This window comes from Pelodiscus sinensis, chromosome 2, assembly GCF_049634645.1.
Source record: "Pelodiscus sinensis isolate JC-2024 chromosome 2, ASM4963464v1, whole genome shotgun sequence".
Classification (NCBI taxonomy): Eukaryota; Metazoa; Chordata; order Testudines; family Trionychidae; genus Pelodiscus; species Pelodiscus sinensis.
In genome coordinates this window covers 193,169,002-193,181,353 of record NC_134712.1, presented here as the reverse complement: position 1 = coordinate 193,181,353, position 12,352 = coordinate 193,169,002, and the positions used below count along the sequence as shown (strand labels likewise).

At 38.7% G+C, this 12,352-nt stretch overlaps 1 protein-coding gene across 6 annotated transcripts in view; it reads right to left on the bottom strand.

Moving 5' to 3' along the window:
* Nucleotides 1-12,352, bottom strand: part of TBC1D5 (TBC1 domain family member 5) — a 515,710-nt gene that overhangs the window by 139,552 nt on the left and 363,806 nt on the right. The gene's annotated exons all lie outside the window — the stretch shown is intronic.

Below are 12,352 nucleotides of genomic sequence, written 5' to 3'. Positions count from 1 at the left end.
CGGTATGTAAAAATGTGTTATATATACTATTTTGATTATGTATAATTTGATTTTAATCAAATTTAGAGACAATCCTAAAAGTAGAATGGCATTCCATGCTCGTTATACGTGTTGTCATATTTACCAAAATGTGGAGATCTCTCTCGATTACACATAATTGTCAGTCAACATTGACAGTCTGACATGCAGTGTGAACGTAACACTGTTAGCTAAGAATGCCTCACTTTGTGGTTTTAGACAGGCAGCCTCAATTTTCACATTACAAAATAGGAATAGCAATAATAGCAACCTAACAAGTCTGTTAATATAAAATGTTACGCAAATGGTATGCAATAGTAGTAATAAGCTTAAAGTGGCTATATAATGGGTTTATAAGAAAATAATTGCATTCTTAACTGGTATGTACACTTTATTTACCATAAAATCTTTTGGTCAATGGGAAGTGAAAACAGAGGTTTATTAGAATTTCCCTCAAAGCAAATTAAGCCATTTTTAAAAGATCGCAACATATGCAGCAAAGATAGAACAAAACGGCAGCCAGAATTCACAACTAGAGTAAACTTACTTCCAAGAGTTGACATTTGACAACCTTTTTACTTTACAACTCCAGTGAGATAAGGTAAAAAATTTGGGGAAGAGAACTTGTAATGGAAGTTGGTTTCTGCACAAATGTGAGGCAACAATCATCAACAAATGACAAATTTAAGAGAACTAGTTAATAGTGGCATGAATCTGTGGTTAGTAAGGAAGCTCACAAAGGAATCACACATCATGAATCATATTACATTCACTTCTCTACATTCTCATTCCAGTTTTTATTCCTTACTGGAACTGTATTTATAATATGAATGCTAACCTCTCATTACAGTAATACGTTTTTGTTGCAAACACAGAACTATCAGAACTCAAAGTAAATTTTTCATAAGGAATATTAGTTTTAAAACCAAAATATTAAAACTCTGCATATAAAATCATCTCACATCTGTGCTTTTCTGTCAACCTGTTATCTGTTAATGTAAAAATTAGTATAAACTTTTTACTTTATAATATTTAATGTTCTTGTCTCCACTAAACTCAAATGCAAGCTGCCTCCTCTATTCCTATCACTCTCTGTAAATCCTATCTTTAGGTCTGGGTTGCAACAAAACAGGAGCCATTGTATCAACTCAAAGCAAGGCTAATCTAGCACATTTAATGTTCTGTATAAGATGTTTTACCATATACTGGCACAATACTCTAGTGTCTAGTCTACAAGAAACTATTATCCTATGGTGACACAAACATTACACAAACTCTGCATGAAGCCTATTACTTGCTGTAACAACCTCACCCACCCTTAAACCCACAACTTGCATGTTACACAAACTGTTAGGAGCAAAAGCTAAGCTATGGTTGAAGCATTTGAGCTGACTTTGCTTACAACTGCTGAAATCTAATTGGTAGGTTTGATAAAACTCTAATACACTTCAAGGGAAAAAACTGCACCATGGTGTAATGGGATTTGTTATTAGGCTTTTATTAGAAATCTCTTTTGCTTCTTTACTTCATTATGCAGTGTTAATCATTTGTGGATGCAGGTTTATTTTGCTCAAGCAGAAATCATTCCTTTTATTCCACTTTTATATTTTCTCCTGGGAAAGTTAAATCTCGGTCCCCAGAGATATCATGTTTCACAGATAGAGTGCAGAAGAACAACTGGACTTCTTTAGTAACCATGATACTACCATAAATGATTTTAACCTCTTTGTCCCAATGGAACAAATAATTCAAACCACAGTAAATGCATACATGCTCACTGTTGTTTCTTCTTTTGTGTAGCAGTTAGCTCATAGCATAGATAAGCCAAAGATCCTATCATCTAAGAACCACGTTGCCATACAGAATGACTTCAGTGAACCTTTATATTTATAAAAAGGGACATTTAGTTTAATTAATCAAGTTTTATACTGGAATATTTTCAAAATTAACATGCTTTTATTGATACAAATATTTACAAACAATTTAAGGTGCACTTAATGATAGCATTGGACAAGATAACCCCTGTTACATGTTGGTGGTTGGCTTAATTATTAGCCTGTCTCGTTAATCTTGCTTTACATGTTACACCTGCAGAATGAAATTGTCACACCAGTGCACCGTTTATCACGTGTAATAATACAATAATTCATAGCTTATCAGACCTACTTAGCAATTAAGTTCTACAAAAACAAGAAGTCCAGAATTTTTAAAGCATCAATAAGTGCTACTTTTTACCTGTGGATTCATAAACCCAGCTTCTACTTATGATTGCTATATAATTAAGCAACAACTCTTAAGAGATCAGTAATTACTAGCAAGAGAGAATAGTTCACTAATGGCCACACAAAATAGAGAAACCAAAAGAAATCAATGCTCTGGTACATCTATTAACCATAGGAATGATCCAGACTTTACCAGCTTTAAATGAAGATTGCCACCAATTTGATTAAGATTTATTGAATAATTCTGTAAGTAGTATAATTAAGAAGCCATACTTTATTTTAGCTGTTCATTTGGCATTTAGATTTTATCTGTATATACGTCTTCCTTCTTCATTAAAAGCAATGAAATATTTAAAAATTGCTGACCTGAACTACACTAGCTTTAGGCATTGGGATAAGAAAGTAGAGGTAATGGAGATAGAATGGGAGTACGTTGTGATGGAAAGCTAGCACACTGCAAAGGAAGACACTGGAGAAAGACAGACAAACATGCAGAGATGAAAAACTATGTTTGTAGGAAGGGTGTAGCCTAACTTCAAACAGGGACCGCAAACACTAAGACTAATCTTTAGTAATCTTGAAATTATTTGGATGAGGCTAAATTGAGTGTCCACGAATAATCTAAGTGTTGAGAACACTGAATCCCCAAACTAAAAACTATAGGTAATTTTCTTAAACCAAGACTGACTTTTGAATGAAATGTTGGGCCAGGCTAAGTACAGGCTGACTGGCTCCTGTACAATGAGACAAAAAAGATAAAAGAGTTCCTTTACATTAGCTCGCACTAGTAAGACCAGATGTATTTCATACAGCTATGGCTTCTTTGGAAGAGAGGTTTGAAGGAGTGACCATGCTGCTAAATAATCACAGTGGGGGAATTGACAAGATTTAATAGTGCTTTACAGACCAGCAAGAGAGCTAGTAAATGTTTGTGTTTATATGAAAGATTAATACCGATCTTTCAATATATCACATGCTGTGCAGAGTACAACACCTGTGATTAACACTGCTCAATACTTTTCATTATAAGACCCTGTTTTCCAGATATAACTTTTCCAACTGTATTCTTGGGCTGCAATTTTTTGTACTGGGCATATGACTCAGGCTGATTTTTTTTTATTCTAAGTTTTTGAGAAAATTATTTAGCTGTTTGCAAGAAAAAAGAAGTAGGGAAAATGTTTTGCCCTCTTAACTTGTTTTTAAACAAGATGTAATGGCTTCACATTCCAGAAAAGAGACATGAAATGCAGTAGTGGGCCACTTGAATGTAAGGTTTTACTGTTCACCATCTCCTTGAATGTGTGTGTGAATATGACAATGTACAAGACTCTGGTAAAATCTTAGTTTGCACATACATAGTAGAGTCTTATTAGTTTGCCTGCTAAATTTCTCCGAAAATACCATTGGTACTGAATAAGGTCCATCCCCTCGTAATTCCTACATGTCCACTGGAATGCAAGGGTATCATCCCCACAGAGCAAGTGAGCATTCTCGAACCCAGGAGTGCAGGACTGAACAAAGTATTTCTTATAACTGCTCCTCCCAATTGTCCTGAGTTGCTGTGGTGCCAGGAACAGGAACTAAGACACCTGTGCTCACAGTGCTTCCCTTGCTGGTTTCCAGACAGTAATCAGGAGGAGGAATTTACCCGACTCAAATGCACAAGGGGAGAGGGACAGGTCTGGAGTGACAAGAGAAGGAAGGTTAGGAGCCTGGGAAGGAGGAGTAATGAGCCTGTTAAGGAAGGGGAGACAAAAGTAGTAAATGAGACACATATGGGGGAGATTAAGAGCAGGGGTGAAGTGGGGACAAGGGCAAGAGCCAAGGAGAAAGATGGATGGAGGGGACAGAATCTGTAATTCCCTGACAGAATTTGCAACAGAACTCAGGATTTCCTGAGTTTGAACATTCTGTTGTAAACTAACAAATGGCAGTAAAACCCACTGGCAAAATGTGCATGTCATCCTTCTGTAGTGGCATGTCCACATAGAAGATGACAGCTTGTTCTTGTTAACAATCACTGTTAGCTCAAGGTGTAGAGAACTGTACTGTGGATCTGCGAGATCCCAAGGTCACTGAGACTGATGGTAGGGTCTCATGGATCTACATTATGTGTTTTTTATTTTCAATTTGACTTTTTCTTAATAAGCCTTAGGAAACTTCTCTCCAAAGACCCATCTTAAAAGAATTTTAATGTTGCAAAGTCAAATATGCTAAAATTAGAAAATAACAAAATTAACACTTGACAGAATTGATACTGACAAAATTATACGCAAGTGGAAAGCCCTCTCTTTGAACTCATATCTAGTACATTTAGGTTTACATTTCCAACTAGAAGCATTGATCATGTAAGAGCATGATCAAATAGACTAGAAGGAACAGCAGAGAGCCTTTCAGGTGTGGTATGCTTACTCGGAAATAAGATGTGAAACAAGAATGAGTAATGACTGCTGCACATATACAACTTCAAAAGAACTTTATGCTATAAAGAAAAATCAAGAACTGAAACTGTTTCCCCAAATAGTGAGCACCAATCAAAAAGTTCATCTGATACTCTGAGTTGCTGTGACTGACGGAATGGAAATGTGTCTCTTAAAATACCTCAGACAAATTATGGGATTAATGTTAGTATTACTGGCAGAGAATTACTGAATGAAATTCTATGGTTTATGCAGTGCACAAGGACAGACAAAATGACCATACTGTTTCCACCTGGCCTTAAAAACTGATGAATTTTAGATATTTCTATAACACTCACTGCTATAGCAAATCCTGTTTTCTACAAAACTAAAAAAAGATGCACATTTTCTGGGATCTGAATACTTACTCAGCTTCTACTAAAATCCAGAGGTAATACAAACCTCAGAGGAAATGGGAAAGAAAAGGGACTCTTTCTCTTATATTCCTCACTTATTTGTAAGGACAGTATTTCATCTGGTAATTATTATTATTAGATAGTTCCCTGAATACTTTGCTGGGTCATCACTATGGGTGTGTCTAGACTACAGGGTTTTAAAACTATACCTGCGTCTACACTACCGTCGAGTTCTGTCAACAGTAAGTCGACAGAACGTGGCAGTTTTGTCGATGGCGGTAAACCTCATTCTACGAGGAATAATGCCTTTTCTCGACGGAGTTCTGTCGACAAAAGGCGCTATTGCATCCACACTGTGCTTTCTCAAAAGAGAGCATCTAGACTCTGTTGAAAAAGCGGCTTGCTTTGTCGACAGAACTGGCTGTAGTCTAGATGCTCTTTGTCGACAGAGCCTCTTCGACAGAGGCTTTGTTGACAAAAGCCTGTAGTCTAGATGTACCCTTAGTAAATAAAACTTTAGCATTGGGTGGATCTATGGCATGCTGCCATATGAATGTCTGATGTGTCCAACTAGCTGGACAGATGCTGTATATAAAAAGGACAAACCCAAGCAGCACAACTAGAAGGCAGTTGCTTGAAACTCATGAATCACTTCCACTATTCAATTCCAGTGCTAGGTAGCTTCTCTGATTTTTCTGGTTCCAATTATATTTCTTTTGTGGCCCTGTTGACTTATTGCTATAAGAACTCTTATCTGTATATATGAAGGCATGGTGTTCCTTAAATTCCATAGCAAGGTTACGTTATTTTATTGTGCAGATACAGTTGCAGGTAGCACAATACAGGTAGTCCCTGGGTTACGTACAAGATAGGGACTGTAGGTTTGTTCTTAAGTTGAATTTGTATGTAAGTCGGAACTGGTACATATTTTGGGGAGGAGGCGGGAGCTGGAGTTAGGTGGAAAAGACCCTGATTCTCATACAACTTCCTTATTCTAAGAAAAACACATACTGTTTTGATATGAAGGTTTTTTTGGCTGACATTTTAATTAAAAATTGATCATAAGTTTCAGTGTTTCATGCTATATCCAAATCTTCCTTTTGGGGGACCTGAAAGATCCCAGTTATTCATTTAATAGTCAGAATCTTTGTTTTTTATAACTAAAAAAAGTTTATTCAATGCATATTACTGTTCCAAATAGAATTTGCTACAGATGGTTCAGTGAAATGGGTATTAAGTGTAATCAATAGTCATTGGAGAGCACAGTGAAATATTGATAGTCAAAGCTGTTGTATTCTGCTGAGCAGAAAATGGAAATCCCTTCCTGTGAAGTGTGTGTGTGAATTTATCCACAGGATTAATTTTAAAGAAAAATTCTGTGTTGGGAACAGGAGTTTAGCCACAGGTGGGTCCTCATTGTCCACTCACCCACTTTGCAACCAGACCCATCCCCTCGGGGCTTACCCTGCTCCGCTCCAGCCAGAGTGTGGGGTTGGGGCTTATCCCCTCTTCCCTTCTGTCCTGCTCCTCCCCATTCTTGCCCATCCACACCACTGGGTAATTTTTCAGCTTCACCTCTGCCAGGCTGGAAGGGACTTGTTAATTTCACGTGATGCTAACAAGATACTTGCAGCTCTAGTGCTGAAGAGGGAAAGAACTGTTGCTCCCAAGGTGGGGACTGTAACACAATGGGTCTCACTGCCTGCTGCTCCTGCTGTTCCCTAGGAAATTAATTTTTCCGCTCTGGGGTGTCCCCTTTTGGATGGTGTCTTGTTCCCCCCAGCAGACCCGTGTCCTCTGTGGCAAGAAAAGCCGCTCCGCGTCTCCCTGTTCTGCTGGGGGGGGGGGGTGCTAGCTCCGCGTCTCCCTGGTCTGCTGGGGGGAAGTGCCCCCCGGGCCGCCGGAGGCGGCGACAGTGGGGGAGGCACCCCGCACTAGCTGCGCCCCCCCTGTTTGTAACTAGGGATCCGACGTAAGTCGGATTGATGTAACCCGGGGACTGCCTGTATGTAAGCTGGCTGTGGTTCCTTGTCCAGCTCGCTGGAAGAAAAGGAGTTGTTGCCTCTTTGAGTGTGCTATCCCATTCCCCGCACCAACTAATTGCAGTTCCTGTCAGGGTAGTCAAACACTGGAATAAATTGCCCAGAGAGGTTGTGGAATCTCCATCTCTGGAGATATTTAAGAGTAGGTTAGATAAATGTCTAGCAGGGATGGTCTAGACAGTATTTGGTCCTGCCATGAGGGCAGGGGACTAGACTTGATGATCTCTCAAGGTCCTTTCCAGTCCTAGTATTCTATGATTCAGATCTCACTTTAGAAAGCACAGCTTTAGAAAGTGAAAATAGTTCAGCTGTGGCTTTTTCGGCGAACCCTTCACCTCCTTGTCGAAAAGCCACTTTTCCTCAAAAAATAAGGTTTACGTGGCTTTTTGACGGGGGGCAGAGGAGGGGCTCGCCAAAAAAGCCACGTCTGAACTACTTTCAATTTAAGAACTCTGCTTTCGAAAGTGGGATCAGAAGAAGATATGCAAAATCCTGCGGAATTTGCATTTCCTCTTTTGACACTAGCGTAGACTAGATGAGCCCCCACCGAGTTTGCAATCATTGTAATGGCCTTTTGTAATGTAAACATCCCAAATATGACAAACAAAACTTTTACATGCATGTTAATGCTGGCCAAGCTTTTCTTTATCTAATGCATTGGCTTTCTTTGCATTTCTTTTTTCTGACTTTTATCTTTCATTTTACTCTATTTCCCCACGCTATTTAAAAGACAATATGTATCCAGTTTTTTGTTGCTTTATTATCTAGCTTTGGCTCTCATTTCCACATGAGGTTAGGAACATTTCCTTTTGGAAAGACTTAACTCTAAAATTATCCTCAGTAGTGTTTCAGATTCATAGATTTTTAAGGCTAGAAGACAGCTCAGTCCATTTAATTTTACTGTGTTGGACTAAGAAACCTGTAGGACTTCTGTCTCTTCCCCATAACAATAATCTTTAGACGCTACTGTTTTGCAAAAATTATAAAATTGTCTAGCTGAGGGACAAAGCTCATGAAAGTAGAAGACAAAGCTTTCTCAGCAGATGGCTCAATACAATCGGACTCAATTTTGGCAAAAGTGGTAAGGACCACAGATTGTACCACTTTCAGAGAAAAGTTTAAAACTTATTTCAACTTTCAATTCCCTCATTCATAACAAAACCACCAAGTACATGAAGTTTAAAAGTGGGAGGGGTAACTGAAACAATCTCCCAAATGTCCTTGCAGGAAGGAATGTGAAAACTGAAGAGTCATACCGGCTTTTATATTAAGTGGTCATATTTGAGGAGGATGAATATGGTTAAAAGTTTAGATAGAGTAGAATAATTCTAATTAAATTAGAGCACTTGGTCATGGTCTGTGCAGAGACTGCTGTTCACTAGATTTTCACTGTTTTCTCATCTGCTAAGTAGCAAAAATGAAAAAACTTTAATATTAATATTCCAAGTGAATATTTTATAAAAAGTAGAAATAAGTATTATATTATAGATGTTATAAACAAGTTACAAACATGATGAGTAGTATGACTCGGTTATGTGTAATTACTATGATTTTAAGGACATCAGAAAGGTTTGAAAGCTATTCTTTTGGAAGATAGCAATTCATTAACCAGTTATTAAACTACATTAATATTTTACCACTACTTCATAGAGTACTATAAACAAAACCTCGAGATAAAATGGGAATAAAAATCATTAGAATAATTGCTGTACTTAGCTAGTTATCTATACCCAGAATTATAAAAGCAGTTGATGAAATTTCAGTCCTTGCAAGCTTGTTAAGAACGGAAATATTTGCAGGACCAGGACAAGATTTTCAAAAATGTGTAGTTTAATTCTAACAGAAGGCACCAGCCAATTGTGGCTCCAGTTCCAGACATGGTACCGAGGAACAAAAATTATGGAAAAGTGGTCAAGCTTCTAGCTGTCTTTGCTAGAAGTATGATTCATTGAGAAATAGTCTGGCTTGTAATGTACTTTTTCCCAGCAGAAGAGATTGAGAAAGGTTGCTATATTTCTGCAAAATAATTGAGATGGAGGAGCTTGGACAATAGCCAACTTTAAAAAGCAGGGACAACAGTATTCATTTAATGATGCACAAAAGTAAACTGGGTAGCACAGAATGGCACTGGAAACAAAGCAGAAATATACAAAGTTTTGTTATATTCCTTTGGTGAAATCCTGGCCCTACTACAGTGTAAAAACTCCCACTGAATTCAGTGGGTTTTGGATTTCACATCTTGTATCTATAAACTAATGTGTTTCAATGATAAAAACCCATACTCGGAAAAGAGAAACAAGCAAGATTGTCAAAGTATGGCTACTTAATTTCAACTATTCATTATTTGCACACATTCCAAAATTACAGTCTTAACAAGTGATGATACCTATACATTTGCTTTTTGAAAAACACTGCACAGTAAGAGGAACACTTTCTGTTTTAACAAAAATAATTATATGACTGCATGATTTAAAATACTGAATGCAGCCATAAATCTGTGGAAACAAAACATCACTGCTAAATTAGTGAGATTTCTAGCGTTATCAGCTATTAGCAATTATGAACTCCTCCCTCCCGCCTTTTATTCTCCCAAAACGAGAAGACATTGATTAAAGTTTGCTTTGGCAGTTACAGCCTACATACATTTAAAGTAGAAAACTGTATTAGAAAAAAATATAATTATTTGCCTGAGTTTTATAAATGCTATTTTTAAAAAAGGCATTAAAATATATTAGCTAATGTCTTTCTATCTAATGCTCTGGGGATGTGTACAGTAGGGTTCAGTAATGCCGCATTCTTCTATTGCACAATGTACCTCTGAAGTAGGAATGCCATTATAGTTTTAGTTGCCCTGGGAATTAAATTTTGCTTGAGTTACTACATTTCCATGTAGAATAATCTACGCCAATGAAGACAGTCAGTTTCAACTAATAGGTCATTTATAATCTTTTTACCATAAAAAGAATGAACATAAATGACAGTTTTTTAAATGTCCAAATATGTACTAAAATACTTCATCAGGCTTTTACCATTCATATTCCATGTAGAATATCATAACCATTAAATCAGCATACTTTACTATTGGTGTAAATTTGTAATCCATCATTTAAAAACTTTTAATTCAGAACACCATCACTTTAGTCTTCTGTCATATTGCAGTATACTATATAAATGTTTTCCATTACACTGAAGGAAGGTTTTCAAGAAAGAGCTCACGAGATTGAGCTACTTCAGAAGGCTGAAAAAAGATGTTCATAAAACAACGTAATAGTTATGGGAAAACATGTCATAATCGTGACATGTCAGTGATGCAGCTTGTTCAAATAAAGAATAAAGAATACGAGTGGGTGTCAGGATGTCTATGCTGGCTCCTCCATTGAACTCCTTTATGACAGAGTAAGTCAATTAACCCGTCTGGCTAAAGTTTCTCTATCTGCAAACAATGTAGATAAGGACTCCTGGAGAGCTTTATACAGTACTGAAATCAATAAATGAAAATGCTGTACAAGTACAAAGTACTTGTCTACATTTAATATTAAACTGGAGCTCATAAGAAAAGGAGCGTTTGGCAAAAAGGCAACTAAGTTACCCAAAGTCTTCCAAAAACCTGCATATCTATCAACAAATCATGAATGAATGAACCCTCATCATTACATTTATGAATTTTCAAATATTTTACAGAACATTCAGTCTAAACAGATATTCTTGAAAATAGGGCACTTTGTGTGCAAAGCTTATATAAAAAGCATGTATTTTTTATAAAAAGTAAATTTGCCATTGATTAACAGGAGATATAGAATTGGTCTCTCGCAGTGTTTTTTCAACCATTTCTTCATTTGTGGACATCCAAAAATTGCGCATGGAGGTGTAGACCAGTTTGGAAATCTTAGCTATTGTCTATGGATCCCTAAGGAATGTGGGCCGCACGTTGAAAACTACAGGTCTAACAGCTAGGTAGCACCCTTGCATCAGAAAAGCATCCACACATTAGAACTGGAAGATATCTCGCCCACTAAGGATTGTAAGTTACTTAATATTTTCTCTAAAATGGATTAGACTTAGTTGCAGAATATGGACTGAATTCTGGACTGAATATGAACTGTCAAAATCTGACCATTACAAGCCAGTGTAACTGAACTAGAGGAATCAACTGTGACTCAGGAACCTCCTGGTGCCAAGTGGCAGAGGGCACAGGGGGTGCATAGGGTTTTACAGAGATACACAGGTAAGGATGCTAAATATCAGTTAATTTACTAGTCGAGTAGTCAATGGAATTTCCATCGACTAGTTGACAGGCACTTCCACACTTCTCCTTTGAAATGTACAAAAGCCCCCGCTTCATGAGGGTGCTTCCACGCTGAAGCTCTTGTGAATTTCAAAGGAGGAATGTGGAACCTTGCGTGCAGCCCGGGGCCAGCGAGAACTACTGCTGACTCTGGGCTGTATGCAGCATGCCAGCTTTGAATTATACAAGAGTCCCCAGCGGGGGCTCTTGTGCATTTCAAAGCAGAAGTGCCTTCATGGAGCTCGGGGTCAGCAGGGGACTTAGAGTCAAGGAGTCAACTATCCAATAAGCATTTGCTGAGGCGGCATTTCAAAGGGGAGCCACCACACAGCTGATCCCAGGCTGAGGTGTGCGGCGCTGCCCCTTTGAAACGCTGCCGTCATGTGTTTCAAAGGGGCAGTGGAGCCTAGGGTCAGCTGGGGAGTCTCCACCTGACCCCGGGCTTTGTGCAGCATGCAGCACAGAATGGAACCCTGAATGGAACCCTGGGGGACTCTGACTTTGAAATGCACAATTAACCACAATTTAACATCCCTACCCTGGGCTCCATGCTGCACTGCCACTTTGAAATGCCACGCGGAGCCTCATCAGCTGACCGTGGGTTCTCCACAGCATTTTCCCAGAACCCAGAAATGCCGCGGAGCCTGGGATCAGCTGAGGAGTCCAGCTGACCCTGGGCTCCACGCAGTGCTGCCGCTTTGAAATGCCGTGGTGGTGTTTCAAAGGGGCAGTGCTGCACAGATGATCACAGGCTCAGCTGAGCAGTGCTGCCCCTGTGAAACGCCACCTCGGGCTTCAGGCCAGGACAGCGCTGAATGGTGGAGGAGGGTGCCCCCAACCAGCCCCTTTTACCTGGCTGGTGAGTGTGTCTCTTTTCTGTATGCTTTTATGAGAAGCAATCCTATTCCAAGCACATCCCATTCTCCTGGTAGAATCAAACCCCTCCCTTGCTTTAAGTTATGGTAAGAGC